This window comes from Sminthopsis crassicaudata, chromosome 3 (genome assembly GCF_048593235.1).
Source record: "Sminthopsis crassicaudata isolate SCR6 chromosome 3, ASM4859323v1, whole genome shotgun sequence".
Classification (NCBI taxonomy): Eukaryota; Metazoa; Chordata; class Mammalia; order Dasyuromorphia; family Dasyuridae; genus Sminthopsis; species Sminthopsis crassicaudata.
The window spans coordinates 412,615,555-412,631,573 of NC_133619.1; positions in this window are offsets into that span (position 1 = coordinate 412,615,555).

Here is a 16,019-nt window from a genome sequence, read left to right on the forward strand (position 1 = left end):
TATTAATTTTTTTCTATGTCCAGCACTTTATTTTAATTGAAGCTTTTTATTTTCAAAACATATGCAAGTAATAATTGTGGCAATATATATAGAAGAATCATACATGTTTAATATATATTGAATTACTGATTGGGAGGGAAAAGGAGGGGGGTCAATTTGGAACACAAGGGTGTTTGTTGCAAGGGAGAATGTTGAAATATATGTTTGCACATATTTTGAAAATAAAAAGTTATTATTAAAAAATATGCAAGGATATTTTATCACCATTGACCCTTGAAAATCTTGTGCTCCAATTTCTTCTTCGAGGATCCTCTCTACCATGGATGGCAAGTAATCCAATATATCGTAAATATGGTAAAAATATATGTAAATAATCTACTTATATAATTATCTTGCTGCACAAGAAGAATAAGATCAAAAAGAAAAAAATGAGAAAGAAAATAAAATTCAAGCAACAATAATAAGACAACAAAATAAGTAGAAATTCTATGTCATGTCAGTTCTGACAGTCCTCTCTGGGTATAAATGGTCATCATCACAAAATTATCTAAACTGGCCTGAATCATCTCATTGTTGAGAATAGACACATACAAAATAAATTATCATCATATAATCTTGCTGCTGCCAATGAAATCCTGATTCGGCTCATTTCACTGATGATCACTTCATGTAACTCTTTCCAGGCCTTTCTAAAATTATCCTGTTGATTGTTTCTTATAGAACAATAATATTCCATAACATTCATATAATATAACTTATTCAAACATTCTCCAACTGATGAGCATCTACTTGATTACCAGTTTCTTGCCACTAAAAAAAGGGCATTTTGCACAAACATTTTTGCACATATAGGTAGGTCCCTTTTCCTCTTTTAAGATGTTTTTGGGATATAAGCCCAGTGGAAACACTGCTGGATCAAAGGGTATGCACAATTTGATAACCTTTTGAATGTATTTCCAATTTATTCTCCAGAATGGATAGATCCTTTCAAAATTCAACCAACAATGTATTAGTGTCCCAGTTTTCCCATATCCCCCACACCTTTTGTCATGACCTTTTCCTGTTGTCTTAGCCAATCTGAGAGGTGTATAGTGATATCTCAGAGTTGACTTAATTTGTATTTCTCTGATTAATGGGATTTAGAGTACCTTTTCATATTGCTAAAAATGGTTTTAATTTTTTCATCTGAAAATTATCTGTTCATATCCTTTGACTATATCATTTAGAGCAGGGGTTCTCAAACTATGGCCTGCAGGCCAGATACAGCTCTCTGAGGACATTTATGCAGCCTGCTGGGTTATGGCAAATGGGCTGAGGGGCAGAGACAGAGTATGAGTTTTTGTTTTTACTATAGTCTGGACCTCCAACAATCTGAGGGACAGTGAACTGGTCCCCTATTTTAAAAGTTTGAGGACAACTGATTTAGAGAATGTCTTAAATTCTTATAGATTTGAATCAATTTTCTATATGCTTTAGAAATGAGGCCTTTATCAGAATGTTTAAATGTAAAAATATTTTCCCAATTTGTTCTTCCCTTCTAAGCTTGTCTACATTAGTTGTGTTTGTACAAAAACTTTTTAACTTAGTATAATCATGATTATCTATTTGCTGTTCAGTAATGAGTTCCAGTTCTTCTCTACAGATCTGAGAGATCAACTGTCCTATGTTCTTTTAATATCCTTATACTATCACTCTTTATGTCTAAGTCATGAACACATTTTGACTTTATCTTAGTATATGGTGTTAGGTGTGATTCGATGCATAGTTTCTGCCATACTAGTTCCAATTTACCAAGCAATTTTTTTTTTTTTTTGGTCAAATAGTGAATTTTGTAACAAAAGCTGGAATCTTTGGATTTGTCAAACACTAGTCAATGATTATTTCATCACTTAATCTCCTCTACTGATCAACTACTCTATTTCTTAGCCACTACCAAATGATTTTTATGACCACTGCTTTATAATATAGTTTTAGGTCTGGCATAGCTAGCCCACCTTCATTGACAATTTTTGTGCATTAATTTCCTTGAAATTCTTGACCTTTCTTCTTCCAGATGAACTTTGTTATTAGTTTTTCTAGATCTGTAAAATAATGTCTTGGGAGTTTGATTAGTATGTCACTAAATAAGTAGATTATTTTAGGAAGTATTGTCATTTTTTATTCTCAGCCCACTCAAGAGCATATGATATTTTACCAGTGTATTAGATCTGTCTTTATTTTTGTGGAAAGTGTTTGCAGTTGTGTTCATATAGTTCCTGACTTTCCCTTGGCAGATACATTCCTAAATAAATTATTCTATAGACAATTATTTTAAATAGAATTTCTCATTGTATCTCTTTCTGCTGAACTTTGTTGGTAATATATAAAAATGCTGATTATTTGTGTGGATTTATCTTTTATCCTGCAACTTTGCTAAAGTTATGAATTGTTTCCAGTATTTTCATAGTTGATTCTTTAGGGTTCTCTAAGAATACCATAATATCATCTGCAAAGAGTGATGATTTGCTTTCCTCATTACTTACTCTAATTTTTTTAATCTCTTTTTTTTTCTCTTATTGCCAAAGCTAACATTCAATATAGAATAGTAATGGTGATAGTGGGCAACCTTGTTTCATCAGACTGAATTGAGTTCATAAATAAATAAAGTTCATAATAAATCAAGAGACCAACACAAAATTATTAAGGACATACTATATAACAGATCTGCTTGACACTGCAAATATTTAAACAAAAATGAAACAGCCATTGACCTCAAAGATCTCATATTTTATTTGGGTAAATAAATGTCTATTTTCTTATGCATGTGGTTATATGTGTCTACAAACATGCACACACACATATAGTTCCATATATACATATTTCCTTATATACATATATATGTATATATACATATAAACATATGATAACATAAAATATACATATAAAATAAGGGCAATTTAATTTGGACAAAAATCCTGTGATTGTTAGAAACACAAAAAGATTCATACTAATACTTATCTGGGTAGGATAAAAGCAGAGAAAGAAAATTATAGACCAATCTCCCTAATGAACATTAATGCAAAAATCTTAAATAAAATCTTAACAAAAAGACTACAGAAAATAATATACAGGATGATATACCATGACCAAGTAGAATTTATACCAGGAATGCAGGGCTCATTCAATATTAGGAAAACTATCAGTATAATTGGCCATATTAACAACCAAATTAACAAAAATCATATGATCATCTCAATAGATGCAGAAAAAATCATTTGATAAAATCCAACATCCATTCCCATTAAAAACACTTGAGGATATAGGAATAAATGGACTTTTCCTTAAAATAATTAGTAGTGTCATCATATGTAATGGGGATAAACTTGAACCATTCCAAATAAGATCAGGAGTGAAACAAGGTTGACCACTATCACCATTACTATTCAATATTGTATTAGAAATGCTAACTTTGGCAATGAGAGATGAGAAAGAAATTTTAAAAATTAGAACAGGTAATGAGGAAACCAAACTCTCATTCTTTGCAGATGATATGTTGGTATACTTAGAGAATCCTAGAGATTCTACTAAAAAAGTTATTAGAAATAATTCACACCTTTAGCAAAGTTGCAGGATAAACCACATACATTATCAGCATATATATATATATATATATATATATATACATATATATATATATATATGACAAAATAAAACAGTTAGAATTACAAAGAGAAATTCCATTTAAAGAAACTACTGATAGTATAAAATGTTTGGGAAACTATGTGCCAAGGGAAAATCAGGAACTATATTAAGCAAAACTACAAAACACTTTCTACACAAATAATGTCAGATCTAACTAATTGGAAAAATATTAAATACTCTTGCATAAGGAGGAGCAAATATAATAAACATGACAATACTACCTAAACTAATCTATTTATTAAGCACTATACCAATCAGACTCCTAAAAAACTTTTAATGACCTAGAAAAAATAACTACAAAATTCATATGGAAAAAAAAAAGGTCAAGAACTTCAGGGGAACTAATGAAAAAAAAAATCAAATGAGGGTGGCCTAGCTATACCAGATCTAAAGTTATTTTATAAAGCAGCAATTACCAAAACCATTTGGTATTGGCTAAGAAATTGACTAGTTGATCAGTGGAATAGGTTAGGTTCAAAGGACAAAAGAGTCAAAGAATCTACAAATATTTGGAATACATCACATTCCCAGAAGAAGATACTTTGGAAGAATTTCAGAACAAGTTTGTTTCAAGGCAGGGGAATAGTCCGCTGAGCTCAGACCACAGCAGAAGGGAATGGGACAAGAATTTGGGGTGGTGAGTCACAGCATTGCAGGTTCTACACACCTGGGAATCTTCTATGACCCTCTTAGACTACTCTGTTCTGGTTGCAAGCAGGTGGTTTAGCAGATTTCCTATAAAAGGCAAATTGTAAACCATTGAGCCCTGGAAGAATACCAGACCTAGCTGCCATTCCCCTTAACCGGAAATCAATTAAAGAACTGCCCTAGGGCAAACTAAAGCAGTTGTCCTCCTTGAACAGACCTCAAGCCTCTAAAAAAATGAATAATAATTAAAAAAAAAAAAAACAATAAGAACTTTCACTATAAATAGCTTTTTATGGAAAAAGAGAATTGACCTCAAATCCTAAGATTCCTAAAAGTAATGTAGTTCCAAATGGAGCCCCAAAGGGAAACATGATCTGGTCCTTATTTACCAAGGCTTTCTTGGAAGACTGCATCAAGAATCTTAAAACAGTTAGAAAATAAATGGGGAAATGAAAAGGGTCATTTCAAGAGGGAATAGAAAAAAAAAAAAGCATACAATGTCCTACAAAAGAGATATGAAAAAGACACTAATTCACTGAAAATAAAATTTGTGAAATAGAAAAATAATGCAATGAACCATAAAGTAAAGAAGCAAATCAAATTACTAGCATCAAAAATGAAAAGTGGGAATATTACATCAATGAAATGCAAATTAGAGCAATGATTAGGAGCTACTTTGCTCAACTGTATACCAAGAAAAAGTGCCAATCTAAGGGAAACTTACAAAAACATAGATTGCTCAGGTTAACAGAGGATGCAATAAATTACTTAAATTGTCCAATTTTAGAAAAATAAATTGGACAAGCAATCAGCTCCCTAAAAAAAAAAAAAAAAAAAAAAAAAAAAAAAAAAAAAAAAAAAAAAATCTCAGTCCACGTAGATTTATAAGTGAATTCTACCAAACATTTAAAAAGCAATTCATTTCAAATATGCAAATGATTTGGAAAACTTGGTAAAGGACAGAGTCCTAAAAAAATATTTTATTTCACAAATATGAGGCTGATATCTAAAGCAGATAACATGGTTCCAAACTGCTCTCCAGAGTGCTGGGATCCATTCATAGTTCTACCAACAATGTATCAGTGTCCCAGTTTTCCCACATCCCATCTAGCATTCATCATTATCTTTTCCTGTCATCTTAGCCAATCTGACAGATGTGTTGTGGTATCTCAGAGATGTTTTAATTTGCATTTCTCTGATCAATAGTGTTTTGGAGCATTTTTTCATGTGGCTACAAATAGTGATAGTTTCTTCATCTGAAAATTGTCTGTTCATATCTTTTGATTATTTATCAATTGGAGAATGGCTTGAACATACATTTGAGTCAGTTCTCTATATATTTTAGAAATGTGACCTTTATCAGAATCTTTGAATGTAATAATATTTTCCCAGATTTTTGCTTTGCTTCTAATCTTGTCTGCATTGGTTTTGTTTCTACAAAAAAACTTTAAACTTAATATAATCAAAATTATATATATTTTTTATCAATAATCCCCATAGATTCTCCTCCATGCAGAGTCTGCACCACCCTACAAAGTCCACACTGCCCATGGAGCCTGCACTATCCTGGGACTCTGCACTGTCTGTGCTGACATTTGTGCTCAGCTGCTTGTGCTTGGCTGCCTCCCTCCCATTTCCAATTGAAACAGACCTTTTCTGGCCATCTTCAAAATTATCTTCTACTGATAATTTATTGCACTTCCAATATTTGTGGGTTCTGTTGGTCCAGAGCTAATTCAGAGGCTGGATTTGCTAATTAGTCTGCGAGTTGTAGGAAAAGGTCAGAAAGAAATGTGTGTCATCTCCACGATCTTCATTCTACAATTCCTCACTCTTACAAAAGACAATGTCTGATTGTTGCAAAGTCCTGTCAAATCCACCTTCAGAAAATCTTTACCATAGTCTCCCTTTTCTTTTCTGCCACAACACCCACTCTGATATAGGCTATCATCACCACCTACTTATACTATTACTATAGTCTTTTGCTTGATCCTTATTTCAAATCTCTTCCCATTACAATCTATATATTATTCAGGAATCAAACTCCTCTTCCTAAAGTATAGGTCAACCATGTCAACCTTTCAAAATAATCACCTCTAGAATCAAATATGAAATTTTGATTTGGCTTTTAATTCCATTTGCATTTAGTCATCTTTCTACCTTTTCAACTTTAAAAAAAAAAAAAAAAATTACTCGCTTCCATAAGTTCAATACTATAGTATTACTGGGATCTTTTGATGTAAATGATAAAAGAGAATCTATATCCAGACTTCTTTCACTGGCTTATCTTCATGTTTGAAATTGCCTTCCTTCTTATCTCTCTCCCTTGGTTCCCTTGACTCTACTGGAATTTCAGTTATAATCCTACTTTCTAGAAGAAACCTTTTCTGCACACCCTAAATGCTGATGACATTTCTTTGCTGATCTTTTTTTTTCAATTTTGGAAATGTATATATCCTCTTAATAAATGTTTTCATTGTTTTCCTTAGTAGATTTGAGAGTCTTGAGAGGATAGATTGCTTTTTTGAGTTTTCTTTATATTCATAGCATTTAGCATAGTTCCTGGTACATGGTGCTTAATGAATGCTTGTTGACAACTTTATTATGGTCAATTATACTATTGGCCAATCTTTGTATAGGTATTCTAGACCAAATATGATTTTTGAAGATATATATCAAAATAAAACAAAACTAAAAAAAACATATGGTCAAGTATTGTCACTAACAATGAAAATGAATAAATATTTAAATTTGATTGCAATCCGTTAAATAGGCAGATTATTGGCAAGTGTTGGGCTCAAAACTTTCATAAACTTTGATTTCTATTTCTTCCTTCATTGTCAAATTAGTTAGAAGTTCAAGTGAATTCCACTCAATTACACCTTAGATGTGTTTTTTTAAAGGACCATACCAACCAATTAGAAAACTAGAAAATCTAAACTACAGAACTACATGTCTATATGGCTGGTGGCAATGGTAAATGGGGAACATTTTAGATTAAACTTTTCAAGCAGAAAGTTACAACAAGACAGGGAAAATACTATTTAACTGTTATTCACATTATATTTTTTTGAAAATACATGATAATTTCTTGCTAATTTTAATTTTATATCTGAATAGACATTATAAAGAATTGGTTTTAGAATGTACTTCACAACAGTTCTAATTGTATAATCAGAAGGTGTTGCACCTGATAATATTTTATTTATGTATACTAAAATATGATACTTATCACCATAAAGCAATGTCATTTAAATTAGGGAAGCAAATAAAGTGCTATTTCTTTTTAACAGTTATCAGCTGGATATAAATTCTTCATTCCTACATAAACTCATTGATAGCTTCATGGTCACTTTTTTCCCCTAAGGTAATGCATTGTGAAGAGATACTTAAAATATTATCTAACCAAATTCACACAGATTTGTACAGGATATAAACAAAACTAAAATGATTTAAATTCAATAGAACATCTATAAACATTTTTGTCATAATTTTTAAAATAATATGCTCTAAGTACCTATTATTCCCTTTTAAAAGTTGTAACATTATTGTCTTATTGACTGGAAATATACTGATTTATGTATGAAGGAGAAAGTAATGTTTATCTCTTAAAATTTTGCAAATACTTTTGATTTTTCATTTCACTGTTAGTCATATCTTATTTTTAAACACATCTAACAAAATTAACTGATGTTTAAAATAACAAAATAGCAAAATATTACGAAACTAAAAGACAAAGTTTAATTCATTAATTATTTAGCTATATAATAATTTAACTATGCATTCTATCAAACAGATATATAGATAGGGTAAAGATCACTGTGCAGAATGACCCCTGAATTTAATTCTTTGAACCATGTGAGTCAGTCTTTTTGTGTTGAGTCATTCCTGACTTCCAGTATCATAGACAAAACATCCAAGTAGAGTCTCTCCCCAATTTTTTTTTCAAAACATCTTAAAACAACATGTTAAATCAAATTCTGGAGTGGCAGAACTAACAGTAGATAAAGGGCCAATTGTCCACTCACACACATGTTAAAAGGTTATTAGGAGATGTATATAATGTTAAGGTTAAAGGTAGCCTGGACTTCTTCAATAATGAGATGATTCAAACCAGTTCCGATTGTTCATTGATGAAGAGAGCCATCTGTAATGGTCCAGAACTCAGTGGAATTGATAAGACAATGGTTATGATTTTTAGCATGGTGATGAACAGTTCTCTAGTTTAGTATGATTAAAATAATCTTACCACAAATAATGGTTCCCTAATGACATTATGATTGAATTATACTCAGTGTGATGAATGGATTTAATTGTGATAGAGTATTTAAGAGATTAGAGTCAGACCTAGAGATAGACTCAGAGATGATTCAGAAAAGACAGAGGACTAGAGGCTGGAGCTCAAACTCCTAGACTGAGACAGACTTCAGGACAGAGACTGACATGGTGGCTCTCCTACTTCCTCCACAGAAACCAAGACTCATTCTGGAGGACCTCCAGAAAGCTATCTGAGCTCCAGGTAAAGTAGACAGACTGTGAAGGATATAATAAATACTTTTGGACATTATCACCTGGCTATTCTCATGGTGATTACTCTGTGAAATGAAGACTGGTCCCAGGATCTCCATAAAGCTAATCAAAATATTACATTTGGTTCCCAAATGTGGGACTAAGGATTTACACTCAGCAGTCCAGATTGGCATGATCCTGAGTTCAGTGGAAAAGTCTCTGTCACCCAGAAATTAGGTTGAGTACAAAAATAGACAAGGAAACTTTGTTAAGGGCTAAACTAGTGTTTCAGCTGAAATGGCACAAATGTGTAGAAAGGAGCCTTCTCCACCCTAAGGAAAGTGTGTAGAAAACATAGGCTAATAAAAAACATGGTTTGATTGTAACTTGGAAGCAGATCAGTGAACTCTTTGAAACATTAAAATATACATCTCCTTGGTTCTCTAAGGAAGAAGAATTAGAGCCAGACAATTAGAAACTTGTCAGAAAGGAATTAATTGAATATCACAATGATAATGGTCTTAATTCAATTCCTAAAGAAACATTCTATACATATAACTTAACAAATATAAAACAACAAATAATTGGCTTTAAGGAATTACTTAATTATTAGAATAAGGAAAAAGAAAACAAGAGCAGGAGAAAGAGGGTACTGATAAAACAGTTGAAAAGCATGAAGAATTAGACAAGAAAGGAGTTAAGTACAATGCTGCTGAAATTAAGGAATGTGGTTCTTCACAGCACAAGCCATTAGGGAATTTCCCATCCCCTGATCTATACCCCCTTCAATTAACCCTTCATGGGTGGAGGGAAAAGAAGGAGGGGGGAGGGGCAGTGACACCAGCAGCACCATCCATACAGGAGCTTTGTTCATCCCCTATGACAAGATTACAAAAAGCACTAGTTAAAGCTAAAAAGAAAGACATGATATATCTGATTTAAGAATAGAAGTGTACCCTGTTATTCAAGAGTTTGACTCTTCAGGTCAACAAAGGAGAAAATATTCTCCTTTTGATCTGGAAATTATCAAAATCTGAAAAGGGGTTATACTCTTTATGGGCTACATCATCTTATGTTCTTAACATAGAGAATTTGGATTGACATTAGAGAATTTGGATTATGAAATTTTAACCCCTAGTGATTGGAAATCTATAGTAAGAACATGTTTAGAATTTGGACAAAACTTTTGGAGCATAAGAAACTATGTAGAATACAAGACCAATGAAATGGACAAACTGGAGTTAGAGTAACAGTTAGCTTTGATCAACTAGCAGGTAAAGGTCAGTATGCCTACACTTTAGTACAAATTAATAACCCTTTGCTAGCATATGGCAAATAACTGCTGCTGCTATCAAAGTATTGGGCACTCTCCCAGGAAAATGAGAGGGGAAGCTTTCACAAAAATAGAACAAGGTCCAAATGAACCCTTTTCTGATCTTGTGGGACATCTGCAGACAGCTGTCATACAAACTATTTGTGAAAATGGCACAACAATAATGATGATAAAAACAACTTGCTAGAGAAAATGCTAATGAGGTTTATAGAAGGATTTCTAGGATTACACAAAAATGCCCCTTTATAGGAGAGCATAAGACACTGTGCCACAATGGGCACAAATGCCTTTTATACCCAGACAATGATACAGAATATGGGAGGACAAGGTCCCTCTTGGCAAGAGATTCCCAGAGAGACTTGTCAATGCTTTCAATGTGGTAAAGTAGGACATCTGAAAAATCAATGTTGGCATAGAGATGAAGTGAGAAGATAGGGTGAGAGAACAAGACTCAAAATCCCATGTTCAAAATGCAACATTGACTTCCATTGGGTCTCAGAATGTAGATTGACTCAGGGAAACAATAGGGAGGCCTAGCTTCAGGGACTCAGGCAAAAAACAGGTGGGGCATGATGGCAGCCGAGGTCATACCCAGAGAGTCTTTAGATCTTCAGTACTCTAATATGTTCAATCAGTCAAAAAGCAATCCAATTGGGAGAAAGGGATTACAATTAGGGAGAATACAGCCTTTTTAACCTAATAGAAGGGCATTGTCCAGTGCAAGCAGCTCCAATGTAATTGCTAGGTGATGAGGAGACATCCAAAAAGTGGTGAGTGGAAGGGACCAGATAGATTAACTGCTTGGGGACAGGGCTTACTTGTATCTCTACAGATGGAGTAGGAACCAGATGAGTACCAACAAGCCATATTCACCTTGTCCTTTGGAGAGAGACAGAAAAACAGGAAAAATCCTTAAAACAATGAAGACCTAAAAAACATCTGACATTGAAAGAGCATGACTGATAATGAGACTGTTACAAAACTTCAAAATCTGCAGGAATCATTGGATTCCCTGACACATAAAGTAATGGACAATAGATTGGTTTTGGACTATTTCTAGGAGTTTGGACATGTATAACTCCTCGTGTTGATTCATGATCACTACTAGCCTATGCTATATTGCTATATGCATATGTAATACCTCCCATGTTGATGTATTTGTGAGACCCTTCAGAAACCTGCTAATCTAGTTTGACTCCCCATTTCCCTTTTGTGTTTTCATCTCCCTTCCTGAGACATCAGGGAGGGTGTGATTGCCTCCTTTTTGTGGTTCTCATCATCAAGGAGGGCATGACCACTTATGTTCTAAAACAAAAGAAATCAGGAGATGTAATGGGCTAGAACTCTGAAAAAATATACTTGAAATAAGGATTCTTATAATAAGGTGTTAACTCAGTGGAACTGATAAGACAATTCCTTTTTTTTTTAGCATGATGATTAATAGTTCTCTAATTCAATATGATTGAATTAATCCTACAACAAATAATGGTTCCCTAGTGATATTATGATTGGCTTATACACAGTGTGATTAATGGATTTAATTGTAATAGAGTATCTAAGATATCAGAGTCAGACCTAGAGACAGACTCAGAGCAGACTCAGAGAAAACAGAGGACTGGAGTCTGGAGCTCAAGCTCGCCAACTGAGATAGACTTCAAGACAGAGACTGTCATGGTGGCTCTCCTACTTCCTCCACAGAAACCAAGAAACATTCCGGAGGACCTCCCCATTTTTCTTCTAGCTCTCTTTTAAGGTTTTGAATAATCTCTTGTAGGAGAGCCTTTTGTGTTGGGGACCAAGAATTGTCTGGACATTGTCTGCTTTAGTGTCCTTGGGGTTGAAAACCTGCTCTCTTTCTGTATAGAAGCTATCATTAGTTCTTTTGATTTTTTTACTCATTTTTTAAAGCCTGTAGGGTCTGACTTCAGGACCAGGAAGTTACCAGCTTCCTCTGCAGAGCAGGTATAGGTGTATGGACCGCCTGCCAACCAGCTACAAAGAGTTGTCAGGTACAGGAGTGCTCTGGAAAATAGTTCCCCAATGCAGGCTAGACTCTGGCCTGCAAGGCTGAGCTGGTGGGGTGAGGGGAGAGAGAGAGGGTGTGCCCAGCAAAGAACCCTCTATGTGGATTAACAATTGCCCTGAGGTAAGAAGCTGAGCAGTGAAGGTGTCACTATCCCAAGCCAAAGTCGTTGTGGGGCTGTGGGTATTAGCAGTTGCCCAGAGAATAGTCCCACAAGGCACCTGAAGTGCCTCTGCCCAAGGAAGCACAGTTGCACTGGAGAAGTTCTCTTGGCCTATGCCAAGCCCCTCTGCTGTGCATATTTGCAACTTCCGTGGCAAAATGCAACTGCAAAGTTGCACTGGTCTATGCTGAGTCATTTCTGATTTGGGGGGTGGGGCGGTACAACCAGATCCTATTAGGTTCTGGCATTTTTAGAGTACCCTGTATCTCTGGCTCTAATCTCCCTGCTGGTCCACTGCTTTACAATCAAGGCAAAGCAGTCAGCCTATGGCAGAATTGTTTCCACTACTTTTCTAGCCACAGAGACTACTCTGGTACCTGGTCCACTCAGGAGGCCAGTCTTTCCTATCTCTCTGCCTGCCACTGGTCTGTTCCTGCCCCTCAGGACAAACCTGCTCTGGTGGTCCTCCAGATTATCTTCAACTGGTAAGTCGTTGTACCTTTAATCTTCATAAATTTCTCCAGTCAAGATCTATTTTTGAGGCTGAATTCATCAAAGATTGGTAGTGAGGGCATGAGAGGAGCTTAAAGAGTTGTGCCTTCTCTACCATCTTGGCTCTGGCCCCCATCATAGCTACTTTTAATAAAATTCTGTGGATATGTATATCAAAATTAACTACAAACCAAATCTAATTCTTAAGAATGAGTGGGTAAAAGAAAAATCATAAGAACAGCAATTTCATTAAATATAATAAAATAAGAAAATATACTAAAATTTGTGGTTTTAGCCAAATGATTACTTAGGAAAAAATGTATTTCTTAATGCATGCATCAATAAAATTGAAAAAGAGTAAACCAGCGAGTCAATGTGAAACTAAAACAGAAAGCTAGAAAAATAAATATCAAAGTTAAAATTCTAAAATTCAATAAACATATTTATACATTTGAAAATTAAAAAAAAAATCATTGAAAAAATAAATAAAACCAGGAGCTGGTTTTATGGAAACCACATAAATAACATAATCCACTGGTTGATTTCATTTAAAAAAAAATACCATTTTCCAAAATAAAAAGCATTAGGGTTAGCAATGAAGATGAAGTTAAAACAATTATTGCAAGATATGTTTCCCCAATTATATGATAGTAAAACTGACATTGTATGTGAAATGGATAAATGTTAACCAAAATATAAGTTTCCAAAGTTAACAAAGTAGCAAATAGATTATTTAAATAACCCTATCTCAGAAATTGAAAAATCATAAAAGAACTACCAAGGGGAAAAAATTAACAGGAAACAATAAATTCACAATGTAATACTAGCAAATATTGAAACAAGTTTTTAAAATACAATAATGAGTATTTGAAAAAAGTACTGAGTCCTATAATTATGTTGTGAACTACTGATATGATTTGATATCTAACTTAGGGGGACAAAAGGAAAATGAAAATATAGGCTAATTTATTTAATCAGTAATGATGTAAAAGTTTAAATTACATATTAGCAAGGAGCATTTTAGCAAAATTCACAAAACTAACACACTATTATCATATAGAATTTATACCAAGAATAAAGTACTAGTTTAATATTAAGAAATCTATAAGCATAATTGATCATATCAATAATAAGCATAACAAAAATTACAATTGAAGCTCTAAATTAAAAAAATAAAACATTTACAAAAAATAAATATTTTAAAACCTCTCTTTAACTACAATAATGTTTCTTTTATTTATTTGTCTGTTTGCTTATATTTTCCCTAGTTGTATATAAAAATAACATTTTTGCTATATACATAAATTCATTTTTAAAAACATTTCCTTACAAATCATTTTGGAAGAGAAAAATCAGAACAAAAGGGGAAAATTATGAGAGAAAAAGAAAATAGAGGAAAAAGTCAAACAAAAACAAAAACAAAAATGAGCAAAACATGTGTTTATTTATATTCAGTGTCTATACTTCTCTCTCTGGATGTGGATAGTATTTTCCATTCAAAGTTTATTGAAATTGACTTAGATCATTGAATCACTAAGAAGAACCAAGTCTGTCATAATTTATCATTGTACAATCTTGCTGTTACTGATTCTATATATTCCTGGTTCTGCTTATTTTATTCAACATCACTTTTTGTAAATCTTTCCAGGCCTTTCTAAAATCAGCTTGTTCATCATTTTATATAACAATAGTATTCTATTAACATTCATATATGACAACTCATTTAACCATTTCCCAATTGATGGGCATTTACTCATTTTCTCAATCTTTGCTGTTACAAAAAGAGTTGTTATAAGTATTTTTAGACATGTGGATCCTTTTCTCTTCTTTTTGATTTGTTTGGGATACAGGCCCAGTAATGACACTGTTGATTCAAAGGGTATACATAGTTTGATTGACTTTTGCACATAGTTCTAACTTGCTCTCCACAATGGTTAGATCATTTCACAACTCCACCAACAATGTATTAATGTCCCAGTTTTCCCATATCCCTTCCAAGAGTTATAATTATCTTTTCCTGTCATCTTAGCCAATCTGAGAATTATGAGGTTGTACTTCACTACTGTAATTTTTAAAAAATTTGCATTTCTCTAATCATTAGTGATTTAGAGCATTTTTTCACATAAGTATGGATTGCTTTAATTTCTTCATTTGAAAATTTTTCATATCATTTGATCATTTTTCAATTAAGGTTGGAATAACTTTCTATAAATAAATAATAAACAGTTCTATCTATACATTCCAAAGATATTTACGGGTCAACATTTTCAAAATAGAACTGATAATCTCCACACCAAAATCCCCTCTTTCCCCAACCTCTCTGTTGTAATTAAGGGTGGCACTTCTTAATTTTTAAATGTCCACTCTCCCTTAACACAAATATTGAAGTTGTCATGTTCTTTCCATATTAACTTCTTAACACCTCTCTCATTCCTTGTCTTCTCTATATTTTCATCCTACAGTTTCCTATCAATTCTTTCATTATGGCAATGTCCTTTACTAGTTTCTTTGGCTAATACATTCTCTATAGAGTTAAAAATTCAATATCCCTAAAGCATGAGTCAACACATTTTAGTAACTTAATTAAGAAGTTTCAATTGTTTCTCTATAATTTCTAGAATAGAATATTGAACATCTAAAGCATTTTACAAACTGGTTCTAAAACATGTTTTCCATAATACTTTCATATAATTCTAGGTCACAGATAAATCATTCTACTTGCTAGTCCCAGTTCATGACACTTCATGTTCTGGGTGCCCCTTGGGATGCTTTTTATCTTTACTTCCATTTCATAGTATCTCTATTTTTCTTTAAGGCAAACATCATGACACTTTTCGTACAGGAAATCTATTTGGGCCACTCCAAATGGCATCATGCAATTCCCTGATTATTACATTCAACAAGCTAATATAGATGTGAATATTTATCTTTTTTCTTATTTTTTTGTGAATAGATATGTAGGCATATATACTCATTCTCTATCAGATCACTATTATATTTATATGACAATTCTAAGAACAGAGATTGCATGGGATGATGGCATATATATCATTTTGTTCCCATGGGTTTTCTACTAAGTTTTTGAATTTCAAGAAGTTATTGATTCCGCATTGGTTGGAATTTAGGAGTATTTTTACAGCAGTGTCTACTACTAATGATATTAAATTTAT